Source organism: Spermophilus citellus (genome assembly GCF_964194105.1).
Source record: "Spermophilus citellus genome assembly, chromosome: 2".
NCBI lineage: Eukaryota > Metazoa > Chordata > Mammalia > Rodentia > Sciuridae > Spermophilus > Spermophilus citellus.
The window spans coordinates 174,250,430-174,264,986 of NC_138183.1; the positions used below are offsets into that span (position 1 = coordinate 174,250,430).

The 14,557-nt window shown below is 37.7% G+C and overlaps 1 protein-coding gene across 1 annotated transcript in view; it reads right to left on the reverse strand.

Moving 5' to 3' along the window:
* Positions 1-14,557, reverse strand: part of AMOTL1 (angiomotin like 1) — a 162,100-nt gene that overhangs the window by 142,254 nt on the left and 5,289 nt on the right. The window lies entirely within an intron of this gene.

Consider the following 14,557-nt stretch of genomic DNA (forward strand, 5'->3'; position numbering starts at 1 on the left):
AAGGCACATGTCACAAGGGCTCTCAATTTTCATTCACAAACAGGTCATCCCACTCCACTGGCCACCTCTGAGAAGGCCTTCCTGCGGTATCTCTACTTACAAACAGTATCTCAGTGCATGACAACTCATGCCCAAACTTTTGCTCATATTACAAAGAGGTTTTAATAACACTCTGCATGTAGAAGGTCTTCAAATGAAAGTGGTTGAATAATTGAACATGGATGAGTCACCACATCTGTGCATGCAGCAAGTGGGCCATCCACCATGGCAGAAATCCTGCCAGCCTAATTAGGATGGGCACTGATTATCATGTGCTGTAATCAGACCAGCTGGCTTGATTTGGCCCCTAGAATGCTGTTCAAAGTTGCCTTGCAGGTTCTTGCGCTGCCTGCCAGACAGCAGACATGGAAGACTGACTTGTTGCTTTTTGGATGTCTGCCTAGGGAAGTGTGGTGCTCAGGGGAGTTGCCACAAACAAAAATCTCTAATAAAATACAAGGAGGTGCTAAAGATTATAGTTTACTTTATTGGGCACTAGCTTACTAGGAATTTTTGTTCAAGCCAACTACCCAAAAGTTTTAGAAGGGAATTCTAGACTTTCTGGAGTGAATATAGCACAAAGCAACAGTAAGAACATTGGATTTAAAAATAAATCCAGCTGTGAGTTCTGACTTTGGCACTAACTGGATGACTTTTGGGAAATTGTTTACTTTTTCTAGACTGAACTACTTCAACTTTAAATGAAAGTATTAAGAATAGATGTTGTCAAAGACCTGTTTCAGACTTCCAAGACTTGCAGGCTATAATATTATGCTTTTACATGCAAAGTCAACTTATATACTGCATCAGAGGACTGAGGAAGCTGCATTATTTATCCATTAGCCAACTGAGGCAATAGCCTCAGCCCATGAGAGGTGGCTAAATGGGGCTCTGTTGAACAAGAGATGTTCTCCGTGCAAAATTTAAAACATGTCTGAACCATGATCACACTTGTATTATTTAATCAACTAAAATAAATATCCAACATTTTTATCTTCATTAGGAAATAAAATCTGGGCACAGTGGCACACACCTGTAATCACAGTGACTCAGGAGGCTGAGACAGAAGGATTGCAAGTTCAAAGCTAGCCTCAGCAACAGTAAGGTGCTAAGCAACTCAGGGAGATCCTGTCTCCAAATAAAATACAAAATAAGGCTTGGGATGGGGCTCAGTGGTTGAGTGCCCCTTAGTTCAATCCTGGGTACCTCCCACACAAAAAAAGATAAGATAGGAAATAACATTATTAATAATAGTCCATTCTTTAAAAACAACATTTATTTACTACAGACTGGTAATTCAAAATAACTTCATTAATTTAAAAAATCACTTCATTAATCCTTGCAAGATCTTTCAGAAGAGTGTTGGAGATCTTAAGAGATTTGTTTGACAAAAATCGGCATTACTGATTAATCAGAAAGTGGTTTTCAAAGTAGACTCCTCATCCCTCTTTACCCAATAGCCTAGACATCCCCAGGAAACAAATTTGCAAGATGATATAGTCTGGATGTGTGAGGTTAGACTTCACATATATGCATTTCATTTTATTAATCTGAACTAGATAGGTTGACGTTGAGTGTTTTATTAACTGCAACCTTCAAACCCTGCTGATTTCTCTGCTTCTCAAATTTCACGCCTCAGCGTGGGAAAGCCAAGCATCAAATGTGAAATGAAATTTCATCAGATACAAGTATTGCAAGGAAGACTTTGATCAATCACATCTGTTACTGAAACTCCAACAGGATCCCTTGAGTCAAAGTTGCTCATGAAAGTCACAATCCTAGAAAATAATTTCCAAGTCTCTGACTGTATAAAACAACTTATTCAAGGTTTTCACTAAAATATTAAACTCCTATCCCAGTAAAAACTCTATCAAAAACTTAAGTCCAGGAAGAAGAAACTAAAATTTAAAGCAGTCATGGGAACTTAATGAAAAAAAAATTACTGCAATCATGGAAACAAGAAGTGAGGAAATACTTTTCTCTAGATCAGCATAGGAAGGCTCAAACAACATGCACAAGTTGGGTGGGTTGAATAGGAAAAACTATTAAAAACTTACAGTTGAAACTCTTGACTTTGAGAATCGCTTTTTTAAGAAATAGCTACCTGCATAGACACTGGAGTCCATGGAATACTGGAATAGTATAAATCTAAAATTGGTATTCAATAAATATTGATTGATTGAATGGATGAATAAATGATAATGACAGGGTGAATACTCTGGCCAGGTATTATATCTCCTTAAGCTCCCCAAAGAGACTCAGCTAACTCTGATAAGGTGGTATGGGACTGTCCAGAAGAATGGCCCTTTAGACTTAGAGATGTTTAGCTCTCTGGCTCTCCCATGACCAAAATTCTCCTGAAATTGACATCCTCCTCTCTTGCTGATGTGCCTTTGGAGTGAACCACTACATAGTTACCCAAGCCAGAAATCTGGCCATCCTTGATTGATTACATCTCGCATCCAGTCAACCACTGAGCTTTGTCTATTCTAACTTTCAAGAATTACCTGCTTCTGTTTTCATTGCCCCAGCCTTAGTTTACCCAATATCATCTCCCACTTAGATGCTGCAGTCACTTCAGCGGCTCCCTGGTCGTCACTTCTTCCATCCTGTTCTCCACACTTTGTAGTAGTATTTTTAAAACACAAATCTGATTGTGTCACTCCCCAATTAAAATACTCGGTTGATTCATTATTCCCAGGAAAAAGCCTAACATGGCATGTGAGACCCAACTATAACAAGGTATTTTCAATCTGTAAAGAAGCTCCCCCTTTGGTCTTTTGAATATTCAGTCATTCCTAGAGCTTTAGCAAGATTGTTCTTCCTGCTTCCTACCTTGTCACCCCATCATACCTTCCTCATGTTGCTAACTGCAACTTACCCCTCCTGTCTCACCTTAGACTTGGTTCTGTGTTCCCCAGAGGCTCACACAGACTACCTATGCTTATCTTGTTATGCCATTTATTGCACTGTATTGTAATTGTCTGCTAATATGTCTGTAGAGTTTAGTTAATAGTTTATGCACTTAAGAGCAGAGATTCCAACCTATTTGTATCAGTATCCCTAGCCATTTGTATAGTAGCTGTCACAAGGTAAAAAATATAGATAAGTTGAATGAATGAATGAATGAATGAATGGGTGAATGAAATGCTTGTCTTTGACACAAGCATATCTTAGTTTCACACTTCCCTTTAAAAAGTATTCTGTTTGTAATCTCACCCACCTCCTCTGCTTCTTTGCAATCTCTCTACTCTCCAACCACACCCTATCTGCCTCTGCTTCCTGGCTCCATTCCGACCTCCTCATCCAGTCTAACTTGCTGAGATTTCCCAATTCTTGCTCTCACTTTAGTTTGCATGCCTATCCCTCTGCCCAGCATGGCTCTGGAGTCCCTGTCTCACATACATCTGCCTCCCTTACTAAGCTTGGGGTAAGACTGCTCCTGACTCCCTATGCGAGACACCTGCCTACCTAATGCAGATGAGATGCACCTAGTTCTGTAGTCACCATTTTGAGGGACATTTCTGGTACTAGGGACTTGGTCTACAAATACAAATTCAGAAAAACCTTGGCCATAATTAGGTTCTATCTTAACTGTAATTTTGTGGCTACCTCTGTTGAGATGGAACAAATTAATTAGAAGAGCTGTGCTTGGAGAATTGGGTAGCATAATCCATCACTCAGGTATTTAAGGAAACACTGGTTCTAAGGAACATGAGCATGATTACTGCAAGCAAGACCTACTTGTGGATAACTTAAATTATAAATTAAGATAGATACACACACACACACACACACACACTCATACATACACATTGCTATGCAAAATAAATAAATTCATTTGATAAAAATTCACTCAGTGTCTTCTATGTACTAATTGTGCTAAAAATGTGAGATAGAAAAGGATAAACGTTGTCCTTTTCTTCAAGGAGACAAATATCAGACTTGTGGGAGGAGGCAAATATCTGAACACATCATTACAGAACAGTGTGCTAAGAGTAAAGAAACAGGCATGCACAGGGTAAAACAAGAACCTGAAAACAAAGAGTACAGGAGCTGGAAGATGATCTTAGGACCTCTAGTCCAACCTTTGCCTTATGCATGAACCCCAAATATATGCCTACTCAGCCTTTGCTTAAATACTACCAGCAGTAAGGAGCTCACTACTTCCCCAGATAGCTCACCGCCTTAGTGAGCACCTCTGTCAAAATTCATTTGTAGATTCTCAACAAAAGATTGATATTCACCAACAATCCTCAGTGCTGCAGAGCTTTCCCAGGACCTCCGGCCCCTTCAAAGGCTGCCTAAAGGTAGGATGCTCCTCCAGGGCTATCAAGATTTTACTCCAGTTCTGATGTTCTCCAAGCCCCGCAGGTGTGGACCTTCTTCAGTGAGTCAGGAATAAGAAGGAGCCTTCCATCATGGTTGCAAGTAGAGGGTATAAATATATCTGGTTCCACCCAGAAAACAAACAAAACAACTAATTGAAGCAGGAGAAGTAAGAGGTCACATGATGGAATATTCCTTCTCTGCCAGAAATACCAGGCTAAGATCTTCATTATCTAGGATCCAGGTCAAGCCTGGTGTCAGCTTTCTGAAAAATTCAATCATAGATGAGCTTGTGGACCACAGGAGAATGGAGAGCAGTCTCCTCTTGGGTTGCCTCAAGAGTTTTGCTCTGATGTCTTTCAGTTTCTAAATTTGGAAGAGTTTTGCCTTCTAGCTCAATATAATCCAAACATATTAGACATCTAGGCTCTTAATATTGAAGAGATAAAATTCAGTGGCACTTATAAAAATCTTACACTTATTTGGAAGAGAAAAACACTCTTACTCTAAGTATCCACTGTGAGGAAGCAATGCCTCTTTGCATGAATAAAAAGTATGTGAAATGCTAGAGGGAAAGAGTCTCTGTCTAAAATGGCTGATGTTTGGAGAATTGAAATGATTATTCTGGGCTTCTGATTTGTTTCCATGAATTCTTACCAGCTTTGTATAAGTGGAAAGTTTGAGTAACTGAAAACCATTATTTCAAATTGGCTTATCCAACTGGGCATGGTATTTGTAAAGCTACTGTGGAATTTATTGATGTTAATATTTTAAGTGTTCCAATAAATAATGTATGCTACTATTCTCTAAAGAGCTGTGGTTACAAGCATATTTTTAGGAAGCGTAATGAAGTTAAAAAATTATGAGGTCTTTTGCAGAACCCTGTGACTCAGTCTTTTCATCTCTAAAGTTAGTTCATTGAGATCAAACACAAAAGTCCCCTCCACCATGAAACCTTCCTCAGGAAGACTTGCTGCCCTCTCCCTTTGTATTTCTTAGAGTTCTTTATATCTCATTAGGACAATCCTTTCCCACTGGAGGATAAAAGTGAGACCAGGGCAAGGGACAGGTAGCTAATTATCAAAGAAAAGGAAAAAGTAGATAGTGCTCCTCATCACCTGATTGCTAACAATCTGCAGGGGAGGGGAAGGATTACATTGTCCAACACAAGCAATTACCCCCTGGACAGCTCTCTTCCTGCCCTTTTGGTCACTTAGGCAGGATAGGAGGTAGAAATGTGAGAACAAAGGAAACCTGAAATCTATAAAGGGACAGGACACCCCACTCCTTAGGGCACCAGCTCTGGACTAGCTGCTCCTCTCAGGATCTCTCTCTCTTTCTCTCTCTCTCTCTCTCTCCCCCCGCCCTCTCTCTCTCATCTACCCTTTTAATAACTTTTTTTTTGCTCTTGCCTTGGGTGTTTAATCTTCAACACTGAGAGAATAAGGACCCAATCCTGATTTTCAAGACAAGTTTCAAAAGGACACACTTTACAAGAAGATTGCCTTTCCCATTAGAAGGTTGTATTCTCAGGACAAAGTCACATTATCCATCTTTCCATCCTCTCAGTTTGCACAATGCCTGGCCAGACTTGGGCTTGGATGGGGTTTGTGGATAAAGATTCACATATCTTCAGCTCAAAAACTTAAGTGAGCCTGTATCTTTAAACTTCTCACATAATTCAGGGTGAAAACAGCAATCATTACAAATGATTTGTCACCAAATTCTGTCACCCAGGCACCCAAGTACAAATTGATGAGCAAGGAAAATGGAAAATCAGTATCTCAGGAGAACTGGATCCTTATCTGATTTCAGATTTTTTTTTAATGTAGTGGCCCTGAAAAAAAATCACCTTATATTCCTGGAACTCAGTTTTGCTTGTGTGCAAAATAAGGCTCATAAAGTTCATTTCTCCATCCTAAACAAGAGTTTTGTGAAGACCAGATGTCAACTAGAGAGTCATCTAAACAGTACACAACTGCATACCAGTGTTATCATTTCAGCAAAGTTGCTTATAGAAATCACTAGCTATGCAGCATTGAATTTTAACTTGGTTGTTCAATTTGAAAGGTGACATAGCATGTAGAAGGCAGTATAAGCATACTGGGTAAGAGCAAGTTCTTTGGGGACAGATCTGGAATTAAATCCAATATTCATCATGTACTAGCAGCAATCTGTGAGCAAGGTATATAATATCATTGACCTAATTTTTCCCATCTGTAATAGGGGACCATAGGACACAATTTTTCAGGTTGCTGTAAGGATTAAGTGACAAATGTCTTCAATGTACCTACTAAAAATCCTGGTTAGTAATAAAAACTCAACAAATGATATTTTATGATTGCCATTAACAACACTGTAAGTAAACATACTTCTGGATGTGTCTTGGTCCCATCCACAGATTTCATTCCATGGGGAATGAAATGTGACAAGGCTTTGGGAGGCAGTCATTTATCTCAGAGGAAGGTCTCCTGGCTAGAATATACATTTCTCTGGAAAAAGACCAGTGGAAAAAATGGGTAAGAGTGTAAATGTGAATCCACTGCTGTGTGCCAGTTCTATAAAGGGAGGGGAAAACTAGTCTGGAAAGCAAGAGAGGTGAAGAGGCAGAGGAACGATCTGTAAGGACTTGCTGAGGTGGAGCCATAAACAATACCATCTGGGTGTGGGATGCTGGGAAACCAAGGAGAGGATTGCATGGTGCTTCCTGAGAGAAGGTATCACCTCAAGGCTGAGGGACAAGGAGCCAGAATGAGATAAACTGCCACAGCTCAGATTACAAACCAGGAACAGGATGTTGACAGGGCCCCACAGCAAAGGGCTGTTGCTCATACAAAGATCTTTACAGCCATATCTGAGCAGGAGAAAAATATCAGGGTTACTATGTCAGAATTACCATCAAATTCAGCACTATCCACCAGAAAGATATGAGCCACATACACAATTTTAAATGTTCTAATAGTCACATGTTTTAACTAGGTCATTATAAAATACCATAATCTGGGCACCTTAAACCAAGATGTGTATTTCTTAGAGTAGGAAATCCTAGATCAAGGTGCCAGCTGATTTTATTCCCCAGAGAGGGCTCTTTTCCTGTGTTGCATATGATCTTTTTTTTTTTTTCTTATGTCCTTACATGGTAGAGAAAAAGTGAGCACCATTCTCCCTTCCTTTTCTTTTTTTTTTTTTGTGGGGGGGACGTTACCTGGGATTTAACTGAGGGGCACTTGACCACTGAGCCCCATCCCCAGCCCTATTTTGTATTTTATTTAGAGGCAGGGTCTCACTGAGGTGCTTAGTGCCTCACTTTTTTGCTAAGGCTGGTTTTGAACTCGCAATCCTTTACATGCCTATGATCCCAGCAGCCTCCTGAGTTGCTGGGATTATAGGCATGTGCTACCATGTCAGGTTCTCTCTTCCTCTTCTTTTGAGGACATGCGTCCCATCATGGGAATCCCACCATGAAGACCTCATCTAAACCAAATCACTCCCCAAAGGCCTCCACCTCTAAATATTGTCACATTGAGGATTAGAGCTTCAACATATGAATTTGGGGCGGGGGAAAAATATTCAATCCATAGCAACTCATTTTTAAAAAGTAATACAGGTGAAATCAATTTTAATAATATACTCTATTTAATCTGCTATAGTAAAAATATTTTACCATGTAGTCAATGTAAAAAATTATTAACACAAATCCTAGATGTTCCTTTTATCATACGAAGGCTTTGAAAATAGTGTGTATTTTCACTTATAACTCATGTCAATTTGAACTAACCAAGTGCTCAATACTACCCATGGCACAGATCCAATGTCAAAGGAAAAATGAATGCCAATCTCCTGACATTCCAGACTGGTAAGACCTGGATTCTTGGAGTCCAAAAAACCGACATCTTCCTGCCAGATTTCTCCTGGGCATCTTTACTAGCATTTAAGCAGTTTTATGCACAGTTTCATGCACAGTGGAAAACATGACCCTCCGATTCAACATTCCCTGAGGGCTGACTTAGTGCTTGGCCTGGTCAGTCAGTTGTGGTACATTTCTATCCACTCTTCCATTCTAAGGAAAATCACCTCACCCACAATCTCCTTCTTCTATCACAAGGCGGTTTGACATACCCCATTTCTAGTGCTCTCCCTCTCTGGACCAGCTTCCCAGGGATAGTCACATGACTTCTTTAATTGTTTGGTACATATGTGTAGTCACCCAGTGTGGAAAATCCTGCCCATCAGTAATAGACTGTCCTGGGCTAGCCGAGCCAATCTGATCTTTGATCAGGAACATAGAGGCAAAATTAGTCATCGATGGGGGAAACATGGGGAATAGACAACTCTGAAAGGAAGCACAAAGGAGAGAGCTATGCTTACTGGATTTCCAGACCCTGCTGCGGTTTCATCAAGCAGGAGTTTCAGTGGGGGAGGTAAGACAGTTCCTCTTCCATCTTTTTTCTGGATCAGGCTTCCAAAACCATTTTATTAAAAAAGAGTGGCTCTCCAGATGAGGGAAGTTTAAAAACTTATGGGGATCTCAAAATAACTCTGGTTCCTGTAGCTCTTTTGGGACCTCCCAGTACCAAACAGAATCTAAGGTGCAGCTGTTTGCCTATTCCTGATCTTCTAAGAAATTCCTGTATCTCTCAGGGTCATGACTAGTTTACAGCAATCCTTTATGTGTTGAGGGTGCTTGAGTAAATCTGTTTGATAAGAAGGCCTTCCGCAGAGATGGATACTTTTACACAATGCAAGCAAAATTCTTTTCCACGTGTCTCCTTGGAATTATTTGTACTCAGTCTCATGCCAACACTTAGCCTGACAAAGAAGTGATAGATTGCTCTGGATTGCATCCCCCAGTAATTATGTACTGAAAATACCTCATCACAGTGGCCTTCTGGGATCCTTTTAAGCCTCACATCATATTCAGCCATGATTGTCAACCATGACTGCATATTAGAACCACCTGGGGAACTTTTAAAATATGCTGATGTCCCAGGTCCTTGCCTGGACTATGACATCAGAATCTCAGGGGTCAGTTCCCTGGGTATCCATGTTTTTTTTTTAAAGATCCCTAAGTAATTCTGATGTGGAGACACAATTGAGAAACACTGATATACAAAATAAGCCCTCATACAGGCTATAGTTTCTGGCAGAAAAAATCAGATACTATTTTTAATTATAAAAGAAATGCATATTCTTTCTTTAGAGAACAAAAAATAGTGAGAATTATCTAAAGTGAAAAATTTCACTCATCAAAAGTAATAGAGGTATTACAGTTTCTTATGTGTTTTCAAAAATTATCTATGCAAATATATATGCCTATATATATAGCTGTACATATGTCTATGTACATGTGTATATGGGTATGTATATATACATGTATGTATATGTGTATATACATATGTGCACACACACATATATGTATACACACATACTTTTAACTCATGCAGCCTTTTCTCTTACTACTATCTTGATTACTAGCCTAGAATTTATTTGTTTATTTATATTTATAGTACTGGGAATTGAACCAAGGAACTCATGCATGTTAGGCAAAGGCTCTACCACTGATCTACATATGCAGTCCTTTTGCTTGTTTATTTTGTTTTGAGACAGGGTCTCACCAAGTTGACCACGCTTACAATCCTCCTGCCCCAGCCTCCTGAATCTCTGGGATGATAGGTGTGCACCAATTGAAAAACAGTTGTGGTTTGTTTGTTTGTTTGTTTGTTTGGGGGTACTGGGGATTGAACTCGGGGACACTCAACCACTGAGCCACATCTGCAGCCCTAATTTGTATTTTATTTAGAGACAGGGTCTCACTGGGTTGCTTAGTGCCTCGCTGTTCCTAAGGCTGGCTTTGAACTCATGATTCTCCTGCCTCAACCTCCTGAGCCACTGGGATTACAAGCATGCGCCACCATGACTGACTGGAAAAACAGATTTAAAAATATCATTTGACATATCCTCTAATATACAAATTCATATGTCCTTTGATCCAGCAATTTCACTTTTAAGTATCTATCTTCCAGAATGCAATTACAGAACAAGTGAGCACAAAGATTTATGCAATGCAGTACTCTTTGTAATGAAAAAAGAAAACATCTAGATATCCCTCAATAAATGGTTAAATAAAATAAGGTATAAGTTATACTGTAAATTCCACACAGTCGTTAAGGCAAATTAGATGACTATAAGAACGGATATGAAAAGTCATGATGATATGTACATTGTAAAAAGTTAGGTGCAAAACAACTTATGAATAGAATTCAATTTGTAAAACACACACATACATATACACTTACAAGCACATAAAGAAGTGGTTAGAAGGAATAACAAACTTTTGATAGAAACTTCTAGGGAAAGAAGTAAAATGTCAAGCTTGGAATATGAAGTTTTGAAGAAAACTTTCTCACACCATTAAGTTTATATTTTTTACCTTTTTATAATGCATACTTGTTAATTACGTAATTTTAAAATAATAACCATAATCATAATGTTTTGAACCCAGAGGTGCTCTACCTCTGAGCTATATTCGCATCTGCCCCAACCCTTGCTTTAAAATTTTTTTTTATTTTGAAACAGGATCTTACCAAGATACCGAGGCTGGCCTTGAACCCCAGTCTCTGGGATTGAGGCATGTGCCACTGGGATTTAGGCTCATGGTTGGTTTGCTCTTGTGTTTCTAGTTCATTGTGTTGTGTAAAGTTGCTTTTTTGAAATCTTTCTACTTTTTTGATGCAGGCATTTATTGTTTATAAATTTCCCTCTCTTTTCTTCTCATTGAATATACTATTTAAATTTTAAGAAAAATATATTTTACTATTACGTGTCATAAATGATTTTTTCTGTTTGTCATTTGTCATTTTATTTTATCTATATTACTTTCATCACACATTTTTATTAATCTTTTATGTAATTAAATGTATCAGTCTTTTTTGGCATAGTTTCTGGATGTGGTTCTTAAAAAGGTCTTTCTTGCTTCAAGATTATTCAGTAATATGTCAAATTGAAAATCATTTTTATTGCTTAACATTTAGCACATGTGTTATTAATCTGGAATTTATTTGCAGGCTGAATTCCAGCTTTGTTTTTACTTTCTGAATATCAGTGAATACTCCAAGGATCACTGGGTTGAAATACATTTTTGTTGGGTCAGTTTCTGGACTCTGCCTTCTTTCCCATTGATCTCTTTAGCTATTGTATTTTATGACAATGCTTCAATATCAAGTATGGCTAGAATTTATCCCCTATATTGTTCACCCCTAGAAATTGTCTGGCTGTTCTCATTTTCTGATTTAAAAAGTTTATTATGGAACAAGATGTTAAATACTCACTTACCCCCTCCTCTAAGTATAAACACCAAATACTCTGGAATAACAGACAATCATAAGAGGACTCTGAATGATGGAAAGAAGAAAGCTGATTGGCCTGGGTCCTCCGGATCTAGGTTTCCTTTTATCTCCCTCATACCCATTCTGGGCACCAGAGAGGCCAACAACCCTGAACCACCAACAGACATAGAATTTAAAAGGAAACAAGAAAAGCCAATTCTGTCTTGCCAAAGGAACAGAAATGGTAAGCTCAGCAGCATACTATCAGGTAGATAGATAAATGCCCTGGTTCCCATGCAGGGCAATAGCAGGAACAAGGCACTGAGTTACCTGCAGCAGCAATGGCATTGCAGCAGTCTAAATAATTCCCCCAGGGGACATCTGCTGACAAGTTCCCTCCCACTTCAATGTCAACATCAGCAAGGTTCCCATCCAATACCCAGAATAGCAGTGGGTCCCATTTGCCTCAGAATCAGTGGGGTCTCGGGTATCAAAGGACTAAATACAAAAATGTAGATTTAAACTGTCAATAAATAATGAAAAATTCATCAAATGAACTTAGTAGTAGTTCATTTGTAGTAAACACAACAGGAATAGAATTAATTAACTTTTAAGGACAGATTAATAGAATTTACTTGGATGAGAAAGAAAAAATAGAGTGAAAAAAATTTAACAGAGCCTCAGGGGTTCCACAGGATAAAAACAAAGATATAATGTTTCTATTATCTGAGCTTCAGGAGGAAAGAAAAGAGTATGGGGCTAAAAAAAAAAAAATCTTTGAGAAATAATGTCTAAAAATGTCCTGAGTTTGGTGAAAATAAAAAAAAAATCCAGGTTCAAGAAGCCAAGTAAATCCCAAATAAAATAAGTCCAAAGAAATCCATACTAAGATACATCATAATTAACTCCCAGAAACTAAAAACAAAGAAAATCTTATAAAACAGTTCCAGAGAAATTGTGCACTACCTGTTAACAAATTCCATTTGAATAATGGAGGACTTCTCTTCAGAAACCTTGGAGGCCTAAGTGAACTGGGACAATATTTTTGATGTTGTGAAAGAAAAAAAAGTTGAACCATAAATCTTATCTCTAGTGACATTGTTCTTCAGAAATACACATGACTATAACCCAAGCAATTTGGGAGACTGATGTAGGAGGATCACAAGTCAAGGACAGCCTTAGCAACTTCTCTATCTCAAAATAATAAAGGGTTGGAGAAGTAACTCAGTTGACATCCCTGGGTTCAATCCCTGGAACAAAATAAAAAAGGGAAAAAATTATAAGTGATGTGGAATAAAACTAGAAATCAGTAAAGAAGCAAATCAGAAAAACATATGGAAATTAAATAATACACTTCTAAATAAGCCATGGATGAATGCAGAAGTCTAAAAATGTGGGCTGGAGGGGCGGAGAATGAATGAGACAGATCTTAATAAACATGAAAAAAAAACAACATCAGAATTTGTAAAATGCAGTTAAAATGTTGAGAGGGAAATTTGTAGCCTTAAAGACTTACATTAGAAAAGAGGAAAGATCCCAAGTCAAAAATCTAAGCTTCTAGCTCATGAAATAAGAAAAAGAAGAGCATATAAATCCAAGGTAAGCAAAAGGAAGGAACTAATAAAGACAAGAGCAGAAATAAACAAAACTGAAGTAGGAAAACAATAGAGAAAACCAACAAAATAAAAAGTTATTAGAAGGAAGAATCAATAAGATTAATAAACCTCTGGCCAGACTGATAAATATAAAAAGAAAAAGACACAAATTCCAATATCAGGAATGCAACAGGAGCTATTGCAACAGATCTATTTTTAAAATTTTTTAAAATTTGTTTCAACTAGTTATATGTGACAGTAGAATGCATTCATGCACTTTGATCTATCATACATAAATGGGATATAATTTCATTTTTCTGAGAGTAGAATCATATTGGTCATGTAGTCACATATATACATGACCAATATTATTCTAGATATGCACTAATAATGTCTGTTTCCATGTTAAAAATTGTAAGAGAGGATGGGGATGTGGCTCAGTGTTAGCATATGCATGTGGCACTGGGTTCAATCTGCAGCACACATGCACACACAAAAAAATTAGTAAGAAATGTTTGGACAACTTTACCCTCATAGTTCAATAACTTTGAAGAAGTCCACTAATGCCTAAAAACCTTCAAATGGAAACTCAGTCAAAATGAAATAAACAATCTGAATAGTTCTACAACTATTAAATAAATTGAATTTATAATTTAAAGATTCCTCACAAAGATATTTCCAGGTTCAAAATGATTTCACTAGAGAATTTTACCAAGCATTTAAAGAATTAACATAAATTTTGCACAATCTCTTCCAAAAATTAGAAGAGAAGGAATCACTTTCAAACTCTGATTATAAGGACAAAATTCCCTGCTCTGAACAAGTCAGAGTATAAAAGAAATTTTCAGACCTATAATTCTTAAGAATTGAGATGCTAAAAATTAAACCCAGCAATGTACAAAAAAGAATAACATTCTATTACCAATTGAGATTTATTCTAGATATGCAAGGTTGGTTCAATATCAGATATGGTGAATTACATTATATAAACAGAGTAAAGATGAAAAATTATATGATTATATCAGCTAAGGCAAAAAAGTATTTAATGAAATTCAGCATGCATTTAAGATAAAAACTCTCAATAAGCTAGGAATAGAGGGAAACTTCTTCAGTTTAATTCAAGGCATCTACAAATCTCTACAGCTACATCATAATTTATGGTGAAAAACTTAATGCTTTTCTTCTAAGTCTGGCAACAAATCAAGTTTGTCTACTCTCACCACTCCTACTTAATTATTTAGAGTTCTATCCAGCACAATAAGGCAAGAT